The sequence below is a fragment of the Manis pentadactyla genome, chromosome 3 (assembly GCF_030020395.1).
Source record: "Manis pentadactyla isolate mManPen7 chromosome 3, mManPen7.hap1, whole genome shotgun sequence".
NCBI classification, from domain to species: domain Eukaryota; kingdom Metazoa; phylum Chordata; class Mammalia; order Pholidota; family Manidae; genus Manis; species Manis pentadactyla.
The window spans coordinates 94805577-94827915 of NC_080021.1; positions in this window are offsets into that span (position 1 = coordinate 94805577).

Genomic DNA, 22339 nt, shown 5'->3' on the forward strand with positions numbered 1-22339 from the left:
TGTCTGTCTAAGGCTGGTTCTGGGAGTGCAGGTAAATCATGACACTTCTGTGTATGACTAAGTCATTCCCTATGGAGCAGGACATGTTAATTCATTTGAGGAGGCAATTCAGCAAAGCCTCTCTTGGGGGACCTTGTAAAGACACAGGCTATTGTGTGGGGATAATGTGGCAGAGTGGGAAGAGTCAGAATTCTGGCAACAGCAAGTGTGACCTTGGGCAGGTCACTTACTTTCTCAGCCTTGGCTTCCTCATTGATGAAATGGAGACAGGAAAGAGTGACCTGCTTTACAAGGTGGTTGTGAACATTCTAAGTGTGCAGTCAGTTCCCTCATTGATCCTGGATGATCCTCTGAGCAGCACAAATCTATGGATGCCTGAGGCTTATAATGAGAAAGAAGATCTACAAATACGCAAACATCAAAGCATAAGTACCCCCTTGTCGGCTGAGAGAAGAGTTGTCAGAGTAGGTGAAGCCTGAGCTGATCCTTGGAGGATATGTGCCAGGTGGGGGTGTGAAAATATGCACACCTGTGTATTACAAACTGTTCTGCAGTATGTCTGGTACTGTTATGGGTGGTGGTATTGTCCTTGCCTTTGAGAGCTTACAGTATTTTGGGGGGAAATGTGGTAATTTAACCTGGGAAATGTCACAGAGAGACAGCAAAACACGTCCATGCTGTTTAGAGCTCTGCACCTGAGGTCTGGGGGGTGTTAGAGGAACAACGACAGAATAGCAGGTGACACTTCCTGAACCCTGACAGGGTGTAACAGGACACAGTATCTCTGACAGGCCTTCCAATTGCGTATCCTTACAGATAAACCAATTTCTCAGCCTGAATCTTCTTTGTGATTAAGGGTAAGTCATGGAGCTGGAGTTGGGAGGACATGGGTATGATGTAGATGAAGTCCTGGTCATAAAGGAAAGCGAAGTAAGAAAAAAGCTCGAACTCTTCTGTCCCTGGAGACAGTGTAGAGAAGAAATGTCTGTGCCCACACCTGGCTGCTCAAGATGTGGCCTATGGACCAGCAGCTTCAGCAGCTCCTGAGATTTTATGAGAAATGCTGAACCTCAGGCCCCACCCCAGACCTACTGAACCAGAATCTGCATTTTAACAGCTCCAAGGGATTTCTATGCACTTTTTAGTTTAGAAGCACTACTCTAGCCAGACCACATGTCAGAAGGGATATGCTCCTGAAGAGCGGTGTCTATGTGGTCTGTAGGGCCAGGAATCGGTTAGTGTTCATCTACTCTGTCACTCTGAAGACCGCTTTGGCTGGAGGACTTACCTCCTGCTTATAATGGGGACTGCTGCATCACACTCTTGGAGCTGGCTGTACCAGCCCTTTACAGCAGGACGTCCCTAAAGCCAGGCCTTGATGCTTGGAGATGAGCCTCTGGTGAAAGGAGCTGAGGAAATGCTGCATGTGATGTTTGTGATGGTTAATTTCATGTGTCAACTTGACTGGGTGCCAGATATTTGGTCAAACATTATTTTGGGTATTTCCTTGTGGGTGGTTATTTTTGCTTGAGATAAACTTTTTTGTTTTATTAAGGTATTATTGATATACATTCTTATGAAGGTTTCACATGAAAAAACAATGTGGTTACTACACTTACCCATATTATCGAGTCCTCCCCACACCCCATTGTAGTCACTGTCCATCAGTGTAGTAAGATGTCACAGAGTCACTATTTGCCTAATCTGTGCTACACTGTCTTCCCTGTGACCCCCCACACCATGTGTACTAAACATAATACCCCTCAATTCCCTTTTCTCTCCCTCACCCCTCCCCTTTGGTAACCGCTAGGTCCTTTTTGGAGTTGGTGACCTGGCCTCTTGTCACTGGCTGAGATGCAGAAATGTCAGCAGCTACTCTTTACACCTGCAAACCAGGCTCTCCCCACCCTCTTCTGTCTTTTTCTGCCTTTCACAAGCTAGAGTGTAAGCTCTTTAGTCTTTTTAACTCTGTTGGCAACTGGAACAGAAATTAAGGTAACAGTTACTACTTTTTTTTTTTTTTGCCTTCTCTGTACTACGCTGTTTTCCCCATGATCCCCCACACCATGTGTACTAAACATAATACCCCTCAATCCCCTTCTCCCTCCCTCTGCTCCGGCCCCCCCACAACCCTCCCTTTTGGTAACCACTAGTTCCTTCTTGGAGTCTCTGAGTCTGCTGCTATTTTCATTCTTCAGTTTTGCTTCGTTTTTATACTCCACAAATGAGGGAAATCATTTGGCACTTGTCTTTCTCCACCTGACTTATTTTACTGAGCATAATGCCTCCAGCTCCATCCATGTTGTTGCAAATGGTAGGATTTGTTTCTTTCTTATGGCTGAATAGTATTCCATTGTGTCTATGTACCACCTCTTCTTTATCCATTCATCTACTCATGGACACTTAGGTTGCTTCCATACCTTGGCTATTGTAAAAAGTGCTGTGATAAACATAGGGGTGCATATGTCTTTTTGAATCTAAGAAGTTGTATTCTTTGGGTAAATTCCAAGTAGTGGGATTCCCAGGTCAAATGGTATTTCTACTTTTAGTTTTTTGAGGAACCTCCATATTGCTTTCCACTATGGTTATGGTTGAACTAGCTTACATTTCCACCAGCAGTGTGGGAGGGTTCCCCTTTCTCCGCATCCTTGCCAGCATTTTTTAGTCTTTTTGATGCTGGCCATCCTTACTGGTGTGAGGTGATATCTCATTGTGGTTTTAATTTTCATTTCCCTGATGATTAGTGATGTGGAACGTTTTATCATGTGTCTGTTGGTCATCTGAATTTCTTCTTTGGAGAATTGTCTCTGCATATCCTCTGCATATTTTTTAATTGGGTTATTTGCTTTTTGGGTTTTGAGGTGTGTGAGTTTATATATTTTGGATGTTAACCCCTTGTAGGATATGTCACTTACAAATATATTCTACCATACTGTAGGATGCCTTTTTGTTCTGTTGATGGTGTCCTTTGCTGTACAGAAGCTTTTTAGTTTGATGTAGTCCCATGTGTTCATTTTTGCTTTTGTTCCCTTGCTCAAGGAGGTGTGTTCAGGAAGAAGTTACTCATGCTTATATTCAGGAGACTTTTGCCTATGTTGTCTTCTAAGAGTTTTATGGTTTCATGACTTACATTCAGGTCTTTGGTCCATTTCGAGTTTACTTTTGTGTATGGGGTTAAACAATAATCCAGTTTCATTCTCTTACATGTAGCTGTCCAGTTTTTCCAACAGCAGTTGTTGAAAAGGCTGTCATTTCCCCATTGTATGTCCATGGCTCCTTTATCATATATTAATTTGACCATATATGGTTGGGTTTATATCAGGGCTCTCTAGTCTGTTCCACTGCTCTGTGGCTCTGTTCTTGTGCCAGTACCAAATTGTCTTGATTACTGTGGCTTTGTAGTAGAGCTTGAAGTTGGGGAGCAAGATTCACCCCCACTTTATTCTTCCTTCTCAGGATTGCTTTGGCTATTTGGGGTCTTTGGTGGTTCCATATGAATTTTAGAACTATTTGTTCCAGTTTGTTGAAGAATGCTGTTGGTATTTTGTCAGGAATTGCATTGAATCTGTAGATTGCTTTAGGCAGGATGGCCATTTTGACAATATTAATTCTTCCTATCCATGAGCATGGGATGTGTTTCCATTTATTAGTATCTTTAATTTCTCCCATGAATGTCTTGTAGTTTTCAGAGTATAGGTCTTTCACTTCCTTGGTTAGGTTTATTCCTAGGTATTTTATTCTTTTTGATGCACTTGTGAATGGAATTGTTTTCCTGATTTCTCTTTCTGCTAGTTCATCATTAGTGTATAGGAATGCAACAGATTTCTGTGTATTAATTTTGTATCCCGCAACTTTGCTGAATTCACATATTAGATCTAGTAGTTTTCAAGTGGATTTTTTTAGGGTTTTTTTTTTTCATTCTATTTCCTCCTTTAGTTCTGTTAGTATTTGTTTCACATATGCTGGTGCTCCTGTGTTGGGTGCATATATATTTATAATAGTTATATCCTCTTGTTGGACTGAGCCCTTTATCATTATGTAATGTCCTTCTTTATCTTGTTACTTTCTTTGTTTTGAGGTCTATTTTGCCTGATACTAGTACTGCAACACCTGCTTTTTTCTCCCTGTTGTTTGCATGAAATATCTTTTTCCATCCCTTGACTTTAAGTCTGTGCATGTCTTTGGGTTTGAGGTGAGTCTCTTATAAGCAGCATATAGATGGGTCTTGTTTTTTTTTATCCATTCAGTGACTCTATGTCTTTTGATTGGTGCATTCAGTCCATTTACATTTAGGGTGATTATTGATAGGTATGTACTTATTGCCATTGCAGGCTTTAGATTCATGGTTACCAAAGGTTCAAGGTTAATTTCCTTACTATCTAAGAGTCTAACTTAACTCACTTAGTATGCTGTTGCAAACACAATCTAAAGGTTCTTTTCTGTTTCTCCTCCTTTTTCTTCCCTCTCCATTCTTTATATATTAGGTATCATATTCTGTACTTTTTGTATATCCCTTGATTCACTTTGGAGATAGTTAATTAAATTTTGCATTTGCTTAGTAATTAGCTGTTCTACTTTCTTTACTGTGGTTTTATTTCCTCTGGTGACAGCTATTCAAACTTAGGAACACTTTCATCTATAGCAGTCCCTCCAAAATACACTGTAGAGATGGTTTGTGGGATGTCAATTCTTTCAGCTTTTGCTTATCTGGAAATTGTTTAATCCCTCCTTCAAATTTAAATGATAATCTTGCTGGATAAAGTAATCTTCGTTCCAGGCCCTTCTACTTCATGGCATTAAATACATCATGCACTCCCTTCTGGCCTGTAAGGTTTCTGCTGAGAAGTCTGATGTTAGCCTGATGGGCTTTCCTTTGTATGTGATCTTATTTCTGTCTCTGGCTGCTTTTAACAGTCTGTCCTTATCCTTGATCTTTTCCATTTTAATTACTATGTGTCTTTTTATTGTCTTCGTTGGGTCCCTTGTGTTGGGAGATCTGTGAATCTCTATGGCCTGAGAGACTATCTCCTTCCCCAGACTGGAGAATTTTTCAGCAACTACCTCCTCAAAGACACTTTCTATCCCTTCTCTCTCTCTTCTTCTTCTGGTATCCCTATATTATGAATATTGTTCTGCTTGGATTGGTCACACAGTTCTCTCAATATTCTTTCATTTTTAGAGATCCTTTTTTCTCTCTGTGCCTCAGCTTCTTTGTATTCCTCTTCTCTAGTTTCTATTTCACTTATTGTCTCCTCCACCATGTCCAATCTGCTTTTAATACCCTCCATCGTGTTCTTTAACGATTGGATCTCTGACCTGAATTCATTCCTGAGTTCTTGGATGTCTTTCCATACCTCCATTAGGATGTTGATGATTTTTATTTTGAACTCCCTTTCAGGAAGAGTCACGAGGTCCATATTATTTAAATCTTTCTCGGGAGTTGTATTAATAATTTTACTCTGGACCAGGTTTCTTTGGCGTTTCATGTTTGTATATGGCGCCCTCTAGTGTCCAGAAGCTCTACCCTCTGGAGCTGCTCAGCCCCTGAAGCAATGTCGGGGGTCACAGGAGAGCAGTATTGGTGCCTGGGGGGATGAAAGAGCTGTTCCCCGCTTCCCAGCTGCTGTGCCTGTCTCCACTGCCTGAGCCAGTGGGCTGAGCACTCAGATATAAACTTTTGTCCCAGAGCAGCCGGATATGGATCCCTGCTTTCTACAAGCGGCCTGAATCCCAGTCTCCCCAGGAACTCCGCCTGTCCCAGCTTTCCAACCCTGTAATCAGAAGAGTATGATGAAAGTACCATGAAATGTAGGTTTGTGCTCCCAGTGCAGATCTCCGGAGCTAGGTATTCAGCAGTCCCAAGCCTTCCACTCCCTCCCTGCTCCGTTTCTCTTCCTCCTGCCAGTGAGCTGGAGTGGGGGAGGGGCTTGGGTCCCGCGGAGCCACAGCTCTGGTACGTTACCCCGTTCTCTGAGGTCTGCTCTTTTCTCCAGGTGTGTGCAGTCTGGCACCGTCCTCTTTCCTGTTGCTCTCTCAGGATTAGTTGTGCCAACTATATTTTCTAATTGTATCCAGTTTTAGGAGGAAGCCTCTGTCTCTCCTCTCACACTGCCATCTTTAATCTGGTTAGCATTAGGGTTTTTTATGTACAATATCATGTCATCTGTAAACAGGGACAGTTTGACTTCTTCTTTACCAATCTGGATGCCTTTTATTTCTTTGTGTTGTCTGATTGCCATGGCAAGGACCTCCAGAACTATGTTGAATAAAAGTGGAGAGAGTGGCGTCCTTGTCTTGTTCCTGATCTTAAAGGAAAGGCTTTTAGCTTCTTGCTGTTAAGTATGATGTTGGCTCTGGGTTTGTCATATATGACTTTTATTTTGTTAAGGTACTTGCCCTCTATACCCATTTTGTTGAGAGTTTTTATCATTAATGGATGTTGAATTTTGTCCAATGCTTTTTCAGCATCTATGGAGATGATCATGTGGTTTTTGTCCTTTTGTTGATGTGGTGGATGATGCTGATGGATTTTCTAATATTGTACCATCCTTGCATCCCTAGCATAAATCCTACTTGATCATAGTGGATGATCTTTTTGACACATTTTTGAATTCAGTTTGCTAATATTTTGTTGAGTGTTTTTGCATCTATATTTATCAGGGATATTGGTCTGTAATTTTATTTTTTTGTGGTGTCTTTGCCTGGTTTTGGTATTAGAGTGATGCTGGCCTTATAGTATGAGTTTGGAAGTGTTCCCACTTCTACTTTTTGGAAAACTTTAAGGTGGATGGGTATTAGGTCTTTACTAAATATTTGATAAAATTCAGTGGTGAAGCCATCTGGTCCTTTGTTCTTAGGTAGTTTTTTGATTACCGGTTCAATATCATTGCTGGTGATTGGCCTGTTCAGATTTTCTATTTCTTCCTTGGTCAGCCTTGGAAGGTTGTATTTTTCTAGAAGGTTGTCCATTTCTTCTAGGTTATCCAGTTTGTTAGCATATAATTTTTCATAGTATTCTCTAATAGTCCTTTGTATTTCTGTGGTGTCCATAGTGATTTTTTTCCTTTCTCAATTTTGATTCTATTTGTATGTGTAGACTCTTTTTTTCTTGGTAAGTCTGGCTAGGGGTTTATCTATTTTGTCTATTTTCTCAAAGAACCAGCTCTTGCTTTCATTGATTCTTTGTATTGTTTTATTCTTCTTGATTTTATTTATTTCTGCTTTAATCTTATGTCCCTCCTTCTACTGACTTTGGGCCTCATTTGTTCTTCTTTGTCTAGTTTCGTTAATTGTGAGTTTAGACTGTGCATATGGGGTTGTTCTTCTTTCCTGAGGTAGGCCTGTATTGTAATACACTTCCCTCTTAGCACAGCCTTCGCTGCATCCCACAGATTTTGTGGTGTTGAATTATTGTTGTCATTTGTTTCCATGTATTTCTTGATCTCTGTTTTTATTTGGTCACTGATCCATTGGTTATTTAGGAGTATGTTGTGAAGCCTCCATGTATTCCTAGGCTTTTTCATTTTCTTTGCATAATGTATTTCTATTTTCATGCTTTTGTGATCTCAGAAGCTGGTTGGTACAATTTCAGTCTTTTTGAATTTGTGGCCTTTGAATTGAGGCTTTTTTTGTGGCCTGGTATATGATCTATTCTTGAAAATGTTCCATGTGGGCTTGAGAAGAATGTGTATTCTGCTGCTTTTGGGTGTAGAGTTCTGTAGATGTCTGTTAGGTCCATCTTTTCTAATGTGTTGTTCCATGGCTCTGTCTCCTTACTTATTTTCTGCCTTGTTGACCCATCCTTTGGAGTGAGTGGAGTGTTGAGTCTCCTAGAATGAATGCATTGCATTCTATTTCCCCTTTTAATTCTGTTAGTATTTGTTTCACATATGTAGGTGCTCCTGTGTTAGGTGCATAGATATTCATAATGGTTATATCCTTTTGTTGGACTGATCCCTTTATCATTATGTAATGTCCTTCTTTGTCTCTTGTGACTTTCTTTGTTTTGAAGTATATTTTGTCTGATACAAGTACTTCAACTCCTGAATTTTTTCCCTATTAGTTCCATGAAATATGTTTTTTCATCCCTTCACTTTTAGTCTGTGTATGTCTTTGGGTTTGAAGTGAGTCTCTTGTAGACAGCATATAGATGGGTCTTGCTTTTTATCCATTCAGTCACTCTATGTCTTTTGATTGGTGCATTCAGCCCATTTACATTTAGGGTGATTATCGATAGGTATGTACTTATTGCCATAGGTATGTACTTATTGCCATTGCAGGCTTTAGATTCATGGTTACCAAAGGTTCAAGGATAACTTCCTTACTATCTAAGAGTCTAACTTAACTCACTTAGTATGCTATTACAAACACATTCTAAAAGTTTTTTTTTCTTCTTCCTCCATTCTTTATATATTAGGTATCATATTCTGTACTGTCTATCCCTTGACTGACTTTAAGGCTAGTTGATTTAATTTTGCATTTGCTTAGTAATTAATTGTTCTACTTTCTTTACTGTGGTTTTATTACCCCTGGTGACAGCTGTTTAGCCTTAGGGACACTTCCTTCTATAGCAGTCCCTCCAAAATACACTGTAGAGATGGTTTGTGGGAGGTAAATTCTCTCAGCTTTTGCTTATCTGGAAATTGTTTAATCCCTACTTCAAATTATAATGTCATCTTTCCAGATACAGTATTCTTGGTTTGAGGCTCTTCTGCTTCATGGCATTAAATACATCATGCCACTCCCTTCTGGCCTATAAAGTTTCTGCTGAGAAGTCTGATAATAGCCTGATGGGTTTTCCTTTGTATGTGATCTTATTTCTGTCTCTGGCTGCTTTTAATAGTATGTCCTTATCCTTGATCTTTGCCATTTTGATTATTATATAAGTGTCTTGGTGTTGTCTTCCTTGGGTCCCTTGTGTTGGGAGATCTGTGCACTTCCATGGCATGAGAGACTATCTCCTTCCCCAGATTGGGGAAGTTTTCAGCAATTACCTCCTCAAAGACACTTTCTATCCCTTTTTCTCTCTCTTCTTCTTCTGGTATCCCTATAATATGAATATTGTTCCATTTGGATTGGTCACACAGTTCTCTTAATATTCTTGCATTCTTAGAGATCCTTTTTACCCTCTGTGCCTCAGCTTCTTTGTATTCCTCTTCTCTAATTTCTATTTCATTTATCATCTCCTCCACCATATCTGATATGCTTTAAAACCCTCCATTGTATTCCTTAATTATTGGATCTCTGACCAGAATTCATCCCTGAGTTCTTGAATATTTTTCTGTAACTCCATGAGCATGTTTATGATTTTTATTTTGAAATCTCTTTCAGGAAGATGGATGAGATCAGTTTCATTTGACTGTTTTTCTGGTGTTTGTATGATTTTGGTTTGAACCAGGTTCCTTTGTCATTTCATATTTGTATCTGGTGCCCTATAGTGCCCAGAAGCTCTACTCTCTGGAGCTGCTCAGCCCCTGGAGCATTGTCAGAGGTCTCAGGGGAGCGGTGTTGATGCCTTGGGGGAGGAAAGAGCTGTTTCCTGCTTCTCAGCTGTTATGCCTGTCTCCACTGCCAGAACCAGTGGGCCAAACACACAGGTGTAAGCCTCTATGCTTTGCAATTGTAGTGCTGTAGGCAGGGCTTCCCTCTGCGTGGCCTGACACCAGGCCAGGGGCAGTCTGGCTGAGAGGAAGGTGCAGCAGGTTGTGTGTCATGGTGGGGGACCTTAGAGCTGTGTATCCAGCCAAGGGAATGAAGCTCCTGAAGCTCCTGAAAGTTCCCAACCTGCTGGGCTGAGTGTGCCTCAACAATTTTGTCTACCTGTCCTTTCTCCTGAGCAGTAAGCTCTGTGCAATCCTTGCCCCTTTTGTAGCCCTCTCAGTGTTAGGAAGTCTCTCTGACTGCCCACCTTTCTTTTGTCCCAGAGCAGCCAGATATGGATCCCTGTTTTCCACAAGCGGCTGGAATCTCAGTCTCTCCAGGTATACCACCTGTGTTAGCTTTCCCACCCTGCTAATCACCACAGTACCATGCAATGTAGGTTTGTGCTCCCAGAGCAGATCTCCAGAGCTAAGTTTTCAGCAGTTCCAGGCCTCCACTCCCTCTCTGCTCCATTTCTGTTCCTCCTGCTGGTGAGCTGGGGTGGGCAAAGGGCTTGGGTCCTGCCGGATCATGGCTTTGGTATGTTACCCTGTTTGTGAGGTCTGTTCTTTTCTCCAGGTGTATGCAGTCTGGCCCGGACTTCTTTCCTGTTGCTCTTTCAGGATTAGTTATATTAGTTATATTTTATTATTATATGTGGTTTTAGGAGGAAGCCTTTGTCTCATCTCTCATGCCGCCATCTTTAATCCTCTCTCTGAGATAAACTTTTAAGTTGATAGACTGAGTAAAGCAGATTGCACCTTATTCAATCTGGGTGGGTGGGCCTTATTCAATCAGTTGAAGGACTGAACAGACCAGGAAACTGATCCTCCCTCGTGTAAAGGAGAATTCCTCCTGCCTGACTACCTTTGAACTGGAACATCTGCGTTTTCTTGCCTTTGGCCTTGAACTGAAACATTGGCTTTTCTTTGGATGAGAACTACACCATCAGCTCTCTGGGGTCTCCAACTTGCTGGCTTACCCTGTAGACTTGGGACTTGTCAGCTCCCATAATTACCAACTTGGGACAACTTTAAATGAAATTTTCAACTTGAGACTTTTGAGACCAGCACAATTATGTGAATTTGGATTGCATTCTTACATGGGGGCTGGCCTGTGGCTATATACTCTCAGAGGAGTATTTATTGTCCATTTAGTATGTAGGTTTAAGATAGGCAACTTTGCTTAAAGTCTCCTAGGTGTGACGTTATTTTTTTCCCTTTACAGTGAGTGTGCTTGAGGTTATTTTCTAGTGGGCTCTGTGTCACCCTGGGCTGGCTCTAGGCTTGGTCCCCTTCCCCTCTGCCACAGGGACCTGTGAATGCCCATGCTTGAATCTGCTTGAGACAGAAAGTGCCATTGGTGTGAGAGCCCTTTTGCCTCCTTGAGATTGTTTTTGGTCTCAAGTGTTCTTTGCCTTTTTTTTTTTTTTGCCATCTTATCAATGATTTTAAGGAGACTTTCTGCCAGCCCTTGCGTGTATCTTTGCTGGAAGAGTTGGCAAGGATGTCTAGTGTGCCACACAGCTGAAAATTGGAGCTGTCTGAGCTCTTTACAATAGTTGTTTAAGGTCAGCTGTAGTCCGGAAGCCCATGACCTCCTAACTTGCCTACCTTGGGATGGGGACAGGAAGGAGATGAAGCAGCTCATTCAGTTTCAGCTTCTCCTCACCATGTGGTATGCCCTGTGTTGCTTTATAGGCTACACATTTCCAGGCGATGGAGATTCTTTTTATTTTATTACACAAAGGGCTGACATCAGTTGCATGGTGCCTAGATTTTTGTCAGTTACTGTTCATACCATTCAGTTTGCTGGCCCCACGCTGAGAGCTGGACTTGTCTTTAATAGAACAGTAAAGATTTTGGCTTCACACAGATCTGGGTTCTAACTTCTGAGCTGATACTTTCTGGCTCTGTGACTTTCACAGTCACTTTAGTTCTCTAAGTCTCAGATTCTCTTTTTCTAAAATGGGGTTATTCATACCTACTGATAGGGGTGTTGTGGGGATTGAAAGCCATTTTGTGAAGAATTGGCATATGTTAAGTATTTAATAGATGGTAGCCTTTTCATTGCTCTTTAAGTTTTTCCCAGTGAGTTTAGGATTCTAGGATTCTAGGACTTGAAGAGATAGATCATGAGCTTGGACTCAAGCAAAATTTGCATCTAAACTAACATAGAGCATTTAGCTTGTAGGCCCAGTTTTAGAGGACTTTTAGCATCTTGATCTAGAACTTCTTCATTTTACTGCCGGCAGACTGAGCAGCTTTCATGAATAATTAACAAGTCTTTGCTAATGGAAGCTTTCAGGAAGGATGTAAGGATGTTCCAGGGGAACTCAAGCTTGACTGCCTTTAGGGTAAACAGATCAGTTTATTCTAGACCTAGGGTCTGGATGTGCATACCAAAAGGACATGAGTATTTTGACCACATCTAGACATTTTTGGATTTTCCCATAGCATGTATGCTTTCCAGCCACCTTCAGGAAGTTAACACCCAAGGGAATATGGATCGGTTCCAGTAAAATCCGGTCTGGACACCATGACTTAAATAAGGCTTGATCTCCCTCCAGGGGTGAAACAAGTCCTCAGATACACATCCACAGCAGACCTTCAGACTGTGTTGTGGGGTAAGGGAAACGGAGGAACTTTTCACAAGACACAAAGACCATTTTAGGAAGTTGCATTTGGACTGACCAGAGGGGCGAATCAGACAGTTTGAAATGGAAGAGGAGGACATGGGGAGTCCTGGGAGCATGGCTAATATTTTCACGAGGTTAAGATGGTAAAATTTCAGCTTCTCTTAATTACAGGAGCACTCTACCCTTCCCTCTTTTTGCTATTTTTTACTTTTAATTTGTATTATAATTATTTATATATCAGCCTCTCTTACTATATTCTAATCACTTCACAGGCAAGATCAACATAATCATAGTGTTAAATTATGTGGCTGTTCATGCTGCCAATTGTTAAACACACACAGAAGATGTGGGCAACAGGGATACCCGTAGCCCTCATGGTCGAGTAGCTATGTCGGGTACTCTGAGTCATGACAAAGGGCTCAGGGGTCAAACGCTCTGGGAAACATCTCAAAGGACTCCTGAACAGAGAAGGAAGTGGATGAGCCCATCTTGGAGTACCTGACTAGTGCAATCAATTGATTATAACCTGACAACCCTGTCATGTGCGAGGAAAGATGGCATTTGTCCAACCCTATTAGAGGATGTATTGTTTTGGTACACATTGTGTTCTCGATACATTTTGCTCCAGGGCAGTCTGTCAGCACTCATCTGGCTGTGCCGCTGAAGCTAGGGAAGTTCAGGCTCTTGGCTGCTATTCCGCTTCATGATTCAGGTCACTGTGAACCAGAGGACATTGAGGATGTTGACTTACCCCACTTACAGCCCTGTTCTCACTTTCCGCTCAAAGTGACAATATCAGAGGAATATGCAGAAGTCAGTTAAAATTAATTTACCCATGGTAAAAAGATATTTGCTTGGGAGAAAGCTACAGGCCACTTCCTGCCAGTTCAATCTTACCCCTTCTTGTAACAAACTAGAAGCCTCTGTTTCAGCCTTGAAAACGTCTATTTCATCATGAAGTGTCAACTTTATTTGGAAAAAATGCCTGTCATGTCCATTCCTACAGTTCCACTTTTGCTGCTGCTTTTCATTTCAGACCTTTGTTATTCCATATGTAGATTCTTGCTGAAAACTCCTGACATCAGCCATCCCTTCCTTTGGACCCTTTGGACTATGTGCTGCACTTAACCACAGCCTGAACCCGAACACCACTTCAGGGAAACCTTCAGTGGCTGCCCACAGGGTCAAGTCCAAATGTCGTAGCATGATTTTCAAAGCTTTGACCAATGTGGGACACTCGTTCCTTTCTGACTTCCTCCTGGGGTGCTGTTGCCATCCAGTGCTCCAAGTCATGCTTGGTATGTCCCCAGTTCCCTGATATGTCATGTGCCTTCATGCTCCTGTGACTTTGTACAGCCTGTTTCCTCCACCTGCATTATTGTCCCCCTCTCCCCCCCTTTCATCTGGTGGAAACCCATTCATCCTTTGAGATGCAATCAAATGGAATGGAAGCTGTATGAACTCCTTACCTAACATGATCAGTACAGCAATGGCTGATCAACCAAGAGTCAGTTCAAGATGGAAATTAAGGAAATGAAACCAATCTACTGAAACCTATCCAGAAAGCTCATTTATGGACTCTTTGGTATAAGGTTTTTGACTATAGTTTCACTGATTAAATTCTCTATTGACTTTCTTTATAAATCATAGTCAGAAAGTTTTATTTTCCAGGTTGAGTCCTTATAAAAGAGTGAGAATTTAAAGGTACTTGAAACACTCTGAATGCAGAATTATTCTAGACTTTTAAGATTTCATTCCCCATTTAAAAAAAATAATTACCTCACTCCTAGTTAAACAGCATTAAAAAAATCAGTTTGGGTAACAATGAAATGTACTTCATGCCATTGAACTTTATGCTTAAATGTGGTTAAGATGCTGTATTAGTTGGCTTGGGCTACCTTAAGAAGCCTGAGTTTGGGGGGCTAAACAAAAGACAGGCTGGTAGCCCACCCTCGAGGTGCTGGCACCTTGGGGTTCTGCATAGGTTTCTTCCTGCCCATAGAGGATCGCCTCCTTGCTGTGTCCTCCCTGGCCTGTCCTCTGTGAGTGTGCACAAAGAGCTAGCAAACTCTCTAGTGTCTCTTCTTATAAGGACACTGACTCTTTTGCACAGGGTCCTTCTTGTCTTTGTGACCTCATTAACCTTGATGACTTCATTTGAGCTTCTAGCTCTAAACACAGCCACACTGGGGTTAGGGTTTCAATATATAAATTTTGGGGGGGATGCAAACATTCAGGACATAACAGATGGTAAATTTTGTGTATATTTTACCACACCTAAAAATAAACTACCAAACTGTTTCCTAAAGTATAAAAAAATCAATTTGTGTAATTAAGTCTTTACAAAGCAGTCAATTTAGTTTTCATGGACACAGTGCTCTTTGGTGCTCATATTTACCCACAGGGCATAATGGTTTATGAGTATGGCATGAACAGGATTGAGAGCAGCAGTAGTTGACTTGGTAGGGACACCACTCCAGTATGTGGCCCGGGAGACCAGCCTGTAGGTCCTGAGCAGTCGACATGCTCTGAGCGGGAGGGTCTGTCTGCAGAGGACATGAAGGGCTGCAGTTAGCCTATTGAGTCAGTGAAGTAGAGGTGGTTGACTTTCTGCTGAAATGCCTTCATTGCACTTAATAAAATGCGTGGTCCTTAGACCCACAGCTGGCTTTGCAGTGACTGTTCCCCTAATGAAGCATTACGTTGCTCAGGAGTCTGATGTATGGAGTATGTGCCTGACATGCTGAAGATACTGAAGGTTTTGCAGAAAAGTTTAATTTTTCTATTATGTTAGGTGTCTGCTATGATAATGCTGTATAACAAATGGCTCCTAACCCTCAGAGGCTCTATAACAATCATGTTTCTTTCACACTCGTGAGCCAGCTGGTCATCTGTGTTTTGACCACAGAACCAAAGTAAAGCCGAGAGGGTGTCCTTGAGGGGTGCTTCTTCTAGCCACCATGGGAGCCCAGCAGAGACCAGGGACTGGAATAAACATGCCAGGTTTCATGCTCTTCTACCCTGAACAGCTTTAGGTGCTTTTCCCATGACTCTGTGGCTATCAGCTCTCTTCTGGCGACACATTTACTACATGGAGCTGTGATGGCCTTGCACTGGGGACTTCTGCAGAGGGTGCACAGCGGTGTACACATGGCTGATTTCACCCCTGGTCTGTTGGTTGAGTGCTGTCTCTGTATACACATCATATGCTTTGTGTTTGTACAGCTTAGAGTGAGGGGTTTGCCTTAGGCTCAGTAGTAATGCTACTAAGAAAGACCCTTTTCTTAAACTAAATAAAAAGAGAAAGAGAAAGAATTCTTTACTACCTACTTACCTACCTGCCTAAAATTAACACCTTCTTTTTCATAAATGTGGCTAAAATGCAAATACCTTGGGAGAGGTAATATGTGGATTTGAGTTCACACTAGCATAAATATGTTTCAGATTCTAGTTCCGATCAGTGAGAATGGGAGAATGAGGCATTAGGAAACCGAAAGATCAAAAAAAGTAACTTGTTAAAAGTGACACCCTGACTATCGTGGTCTTAATACATGCAGGCATGGTGCTGGAAGTCCTGGGGGAGAAGGCGGGGGTGAAGGGAGAGGAGGAGGGGTGCAGGACTGGGCAGCTGCGGCCCTAAGCTTCCATCACCATTTCCATGGCTCTGCTAATAACCGACCCTGTTTAGCTGAAGTCGTCTTATCTAAGAGGCATACAGTCCAAGGAATGTAAAGACCTACAAACACACAGTCCTGTTGCTGGTGCCCAGATTTTTGCAGGTGATCTAGAAAATACCCCTTGCTTTGGACCCTTGAGTGTTTTGTGTGTTGGGTATGTAGCACACCCTGTATCCACAAGAGGGGGCCCTGGGTCCTTTCTATTTTGCCATTAGTTCTGCATTTCATTAGATGCATCAGGCATCGGTTCCTTATAGTTGGGGGAGCAGGGGCTCCAGGAGGCGGTGATGCGGCTGGTGAATGGCTGGGAACGGTGCTGATCACTGCTTCTTCTACCCGCCTGCCCACCTGCAGTCCTAGGTAATCATCTTTTGAAACGTGTGACCCCAATTCCTGTTGAGCTGGGATGCCAATATCTTGGTTCTCTCACCACCTATGACCTGGAAATAACAACATTTAAAAATATTTAAAATATGTTTAAGTGAGCAATTCATGTTCTAGAGGAGATTGTTAGATATACTGTAGGCACCTCCGGCCCAGGCAGAGAAGTCTTCTATTTCTGACTGTGCCCCCCAATTCTGGTCCAGGAGTGGCCCATGTCGAATGATGAGAATTTTGCCCTGTGCTGTATCGGAAATTCAGGTTTTCTTGGTGCAGTCCTCAACGCATTTTGCAGATAGCTACAACTGTCTACTTGTGGGAGTTTTAGTGAAAATTCACTAAAGTTTTAGTGTTCATAGTTTTATAATTTAACAAATGACTGGTCAAAGAGGCTCCTTCAGAAGGCATGTGATCAGTTCACTCATTAGCTTACTCTTCCAGCTATCCACTGCTGGCTAACTACCCCAACTGTAGTGGCTTAAAGCAACAAACATTGTTTACCTGTCCCAAGCCTCTGGGGTGCCTGGGTTAGCTAGGATGGCCACGCTGGCTCACCTGGGCCAGACCATCCTCCCTGGCTCACTCTCATGCCTGTCAGTTGGCTGTGAGGGGAGAGCTCAGCCCTAGGCTACTTCAAGTTAATTTTAGCAAATATTTATTGATCTTTTATTAAGTGCAAAGCATTGTGCTGGATACCGTGAGCACTGAAGGAAAGGCAACCCAGCATTCTTTCTCTACTGAACTTTATACTTTGTAGGGGAGATAAGTGAAGCACATAAACAGTTCATTAAGGACTCAGTAGCTCAGAATGTGCTAGGCCACGTGGGGACAGAAATGAAGCCTCTATGATTTCACGGGCATTTGGTGGCAGCTAGGATCAGGGAAGAGGGTGATGGAAGTCCTCTTTAAAGAGGGGCCATGTTAGGACAGATTAGAGGATGTGTGTGATTTCAGGAGAAGCTGGAGGATGGGAGAAGGAATTTACCACAGCTGACCTGAGTGAGGTGAAAGGCTGGGCTGAAGGGACAGAGGAATCCCAGAGTGTAGGGCACCTGCTGGGGGCCAGCGAAGACGGTGTGGAAGGGCGAGATGCAGAAGGCAGGGCCCAGCCACCAATGCCCAGGCGCAGAGCCTTCCCCCTCTGGGAGGATCTGTGCGAGGATAGCGGGATTCGAGCATTGTCGTGCGTGCTGGCAACCTGCTGTGGGAGGAGTCTTGAGAGACGCCACTGGGTGACTGGCCAGAAGGTTACCTCTGAGGTCCAGACCCAGCCACGTGAGCGTCTAAACCCCAGCTGTGGTGGAACGATTGCCCCTGCGGGTGTGGGGACAACGGGCGCAGGGATGGCGCTCCCAGAGCTAACCTCCAGCCAGTACGGGTTACCATCACTCTTTCCCAGTCAGCGCTCTTTTCCCCACTCCTTCTCCCCGACTCCCAGCCTCTGGTCTCAGCACTGCGGAGAGGTCCGTCTGTCCCTGCGCATGGACGGAGATCCTGGAGGACTTACGCTGGAACCCCGGCTCCTCCGCAACTTGCCCGCCCCCAACCATGGAATGTGCTACAGCAGCAGCAGCGCCACCTGGTGGCTTCAGGCGCCACGGATGGGACAAACCCCTCCTCAGCGGAAAGGAGCCTTTAAAAGTTCAGGCTTCTTTGGGTCTTTTTTTTTTTTAAAAAAAAACACCTTATTTTTTAGATCAGTTTTAGTTTTACAGAAAATTGGAGGAAAAGTACAGAGAGTTCCCCTATACTCCCTGCCCTTACAGAGACCTCCCCCCAGTCCACATCCCCACCGGAGGGGACATTGTCACAGTGATGAACCTACATGGACTCACACTGTTGTCGCCTGGAGTCCACAGTTGACATTAGGGTCACTCTTGGTGTTGTATATTCTGTGGGTTTGGAGAATGTGTAATGACACAAATCCACCACTGCAGTGTCATATAGAGCAGTTCACTGCCCTTAAACCCTTTTTGCGCCACCTATTCATCTCTCTCCATCTCCATCCCTCACAACCACTGATCTGCTTATGTTTCCAGTTTTGCCTTTTCCAGAATGTCAGAGCTGGAATCATACAGTCTGTAGCCTTTTCAGATTGGCTTCAGTCTTCTCTATATCTTTTGTGGCTTTACAGCTCATTTCCTTTGGCTCTGAATAATACTCCGTTATATGGATGAGCCACAGTTTATGTTCACCTGCTGCAGGGCATCTTGGTTGCTTCAGATTTTGGCAATTTTGAATAAAGCTGCTGTAAACATGCTTGTGCAGGTTTCATGTGGACATAAGTTTTCATCTCATTAGAGTAAATACCAAGGATTGCAATTGCTGGATCATATGGTAGGAGTATGTTTAGTTTTGTGGGAAACTGCCAAGTCTTCCAAAGTGGCTGCACCATTTTGCATTCCCATCAGCTGTGGATGAGTTCCTGCCGCTCCACATCCTCACCAGGATCTGGTGTTGTCAGTGTTCTGGATTTTGGCCATTCTGATAGATGTGTAGTGGTTTTTGTGCCAAATTTTAATCCTTAATTTTAAGCCACAAAAATGCAGATTTTCTCCACTGTTTATGTTGTTGGTGAGAAGGAAGGGAATAGGATATGCTTTTAGAGGAAGTCATTTCTCACTGGGGGGAGAAACTTAACACCTTGTGCCAAACTGAGGAAATGGAAATTCTGCTTTGAATCTGAAGTGAAGACAGATCCCTCTCTTCATCCTGTAATTTGCAGGCACATGGAAGCTGTGAGTTTTGTGTTCAGCTTCATTCAATGTTCTTTTTTACATGTAAAATCTACTGTGGGGGCTCCAGTTCATCACAGGGCTGAGCCCTCCTAGGACAGAAAGAAGAGGATGCTGCCTTCTGTCTTGCTGGTCTCTCTGTACCTGCTAAGCTGGACAGTTGATGCTAAGGGCAATGTCTGTCCTACCCTCTGAGGTCCTTCCTCCCTGCCCCTCAATCCATCTGCCCAAAGACCTTTTTAAAGGCTCAACAGCCTTCGTTGGGGAACACAAGAGATTATACTGGTTCCCTTCTCTGAATCACCAGAGCTTCTTAAATTAGAGGCTTCTGTGCCTCTACTTATGCTATTCTTTCTGGAATTCCTTGTTCCTCTTTTGCTGCCCCATGAAATCTCACTCAGCTTTAAATGCACGAACGCATCATCCCTTACATAAAGCCTTACCTCATCCCTTAAAAGCAGAAAAATGTGCTTGCTCTCTACTGTAACACTTCAGTCCCACCAGTGTTACAGACAAAGGTGTGCTGGTAAACCACCTCAGAACAAAAAACTACGGGACGGACACCCAAACAACAAAGCCCTGACCTGCAGTGGTGGCAATTTCTGTAGTGTAAATACTCCCACCGTGGCTGATTCCAAGCTACCTAGGAGGACATTTCTGACTGCAGACTTTGGAAGAGATGTGTGTACTTTTCACATGGTCTGTCAGAGTCCCTAGAGCCTGGAGACAGGGAGCACATCTTGTTCACCCCATGACTGGGGCCTAGTCCTGTGTTTGGCACACAGCAAGCACTCTGAGTCCACTGCTGGGTATCTATTATGCAGATAACTAGGTGGTCCCCACATCTCTCTACAGACCAGCTGGACAGGGTGACTCTCTGGAGGGGAGCTGTGACTGTCCTTGGTGATCATTACACAGGGCACCCTAAAGAAAGCCACTGTACCCCTGAGGTGAGGACATGTATCCTATGCACGACCATCTTTATTCTTAGGGACAGAGGTTTGTAGACTTCTGTATCAAGCCCCTTCCACCTCTCACCAGTTGGGTTCTCAGTGTCTAAGAATAGCGTTAATCTGAAACAATCTACAACTGGAACTGGGTGCGGAATCGTTCCATTGGCACCACGAAGGGTTCTGCAGAGGAGGGGCAGGAGCACAGTGGTTACTTGCTGCAAAAATGAGTTGCCTAAAAACATATTAGGGCAGAACTAAGCTTTAGCTGTTTGCATAGTTTACATGACATTATTACCCTGCAGCGCAGCTGAAAATTATGGTTTTAAATTTGAAGGCCCTTGGGGGATGGCATGTACACAGATGTCAGCCTTGTGGGCCTGAGAAGGAAGGAGAGCAGACAGGCCGGCAGAGGACGTCTGCACCGCTGCCCTCTCCTTTGCTTCTTTCCATTCCTCGTCAGCTGTGGCTGCGTTTTGGGCTGTGACTAAGGTTTCATGATCTTTGGTGGCTAAGCAGACATTAAAAAGGAAGACTCTCCTCCCTGTGCACTGGCTTGTCCTCTGAGGAGGACACGTTGGCATCAGGCTATTGCTTTTTTTCTTCTGGGCACTTGGCCTGGAGAGGACATGATCAAAACTGGTCCCGTGGGGCAAAGGGCTGCTCCAGACAAACAGCCCAGAGAATATGAGGCTGGACATTCTAACAAGTGAGGTGAAAACCGAGAGACCTGGAATCTGGTCCTTATAGCTTGTCATCTTGCACTATGAACTTGACAGTCATTGAAGCAGTCTCTGCTTCAGTTTTCCTTTTTATCCTGAGCCCCTTTCCCTCCATCTCCATCTCTGTCAACATGTTTTTCTCCTCTGGCTTCAATCCTTCCTTATTTCAGGAGAAATGAAAATTTCTCAGAATGTCTCAAAATGTCCCCATGAAACTTCCTTACTCTGGATGCTCTATCAATCATTTACATGTTAGTATAAATTAAGCTGATGTTCTACCTCCATATGTGATACTACATTTAAAATCTCTAAGCTGGGAACTTTCCGAGTTGCTTCCCTAGGAGCAACAAGACAAAACACAGCCATTGGTGGGCTCTTTTTCCCTGTCCTTTTATAAACATAAGGGACAGGAAGGAGCTATTTCAAGAGGACTGCAGAAAACTCCTATCCCTTTTTCATATAGGAAGAATGTATTACTCTCCACCTCCTATTTTTCATAGCTCAAAAAACACTAGCAACTCCTTTCTTGAAAATTTGAGAGAATGAGGACTGGGAAGCTGGAATTTTAGCACAGAAGTCTGCTGCTAGAACCAGGTTTCTAAAAATGTGCCATGTTATATAATCCAGGAGAAGGGATGGAAAAGTACCAGCTGGAGACTTTTCTGCCTCTGACTCACTCAGGCAAAAGCCCTTAAATTAAGATGCATCTCAGAAAAGCCAAACAAAACCCATTCATTCTCCAGGGATTTGCCTCCCTGTGGGAGCTGGAATGTCACCATGGGACAGAACCTCCTGGGCACAGCTGTGAACGGTTATAAGGATTGTTTTTGTGGCCCTTGAGGCCTGCTTCCAGGGCCGACTGCCCTCTTGCGAGGTCGGTCTGGGGCCGCTCTGCTGTATCTGAGGCCCCAGCAGGTAGACCGCCTCTGCAGCCTCAGCTGGCGTCCCTTGTTAGCACTTGCCTCTTGTCTGTCCTGGGGCCTCCAACTCTGCTCTGCTCTGGGTGCACTTGTAATATGTTGTTATGCATTAAACAATTAGATGGGTCCTTGTTGTTGTGTCAGCTAAACCAAATAGAATACCTTTCAAAAATAACAGTGTCTTAGTTCAAAACAGTGCATAGCTGCCTATACAGTAACAATGTTAGCTGTTGATGGGGATGATGAGACTGAGGGGAAGGAGGTGTTTCAGTCCCCTGGAGCCCCTTGGAGGTCCCTCCAGTCACACTGGTGGCTGGCTGCCTTCTCGGCTCAGAGATTTGTGTGTAGGAGTCCATGGGAAGGCTCCTTCTCTTCTCCAAATCCTCTAACTGCTCCAGGATTTGAGAGGCAGCTGCCATTTCTTAACTAGTGCCTTAGAAGGGACAAATCTGTCACACTACCTCTCTGTTACAGGATGAACTGGGGACTGGCTGCGTACAGAGCCAGAGGGCTCTTATGAAGGGAGCTCAGGTGGGTGGTGGGTCCCATAACACTGGCTTCACGGCAGGAGCATGGGGCCTGGCAGTATCAGCCGGGTGGGGGTGGGGGGGCGAGATGGTTCCAGTTGGGAGCCCGCATAGGGAGGAATTCGCCCCACTAAAGAAATGGAAACTGCC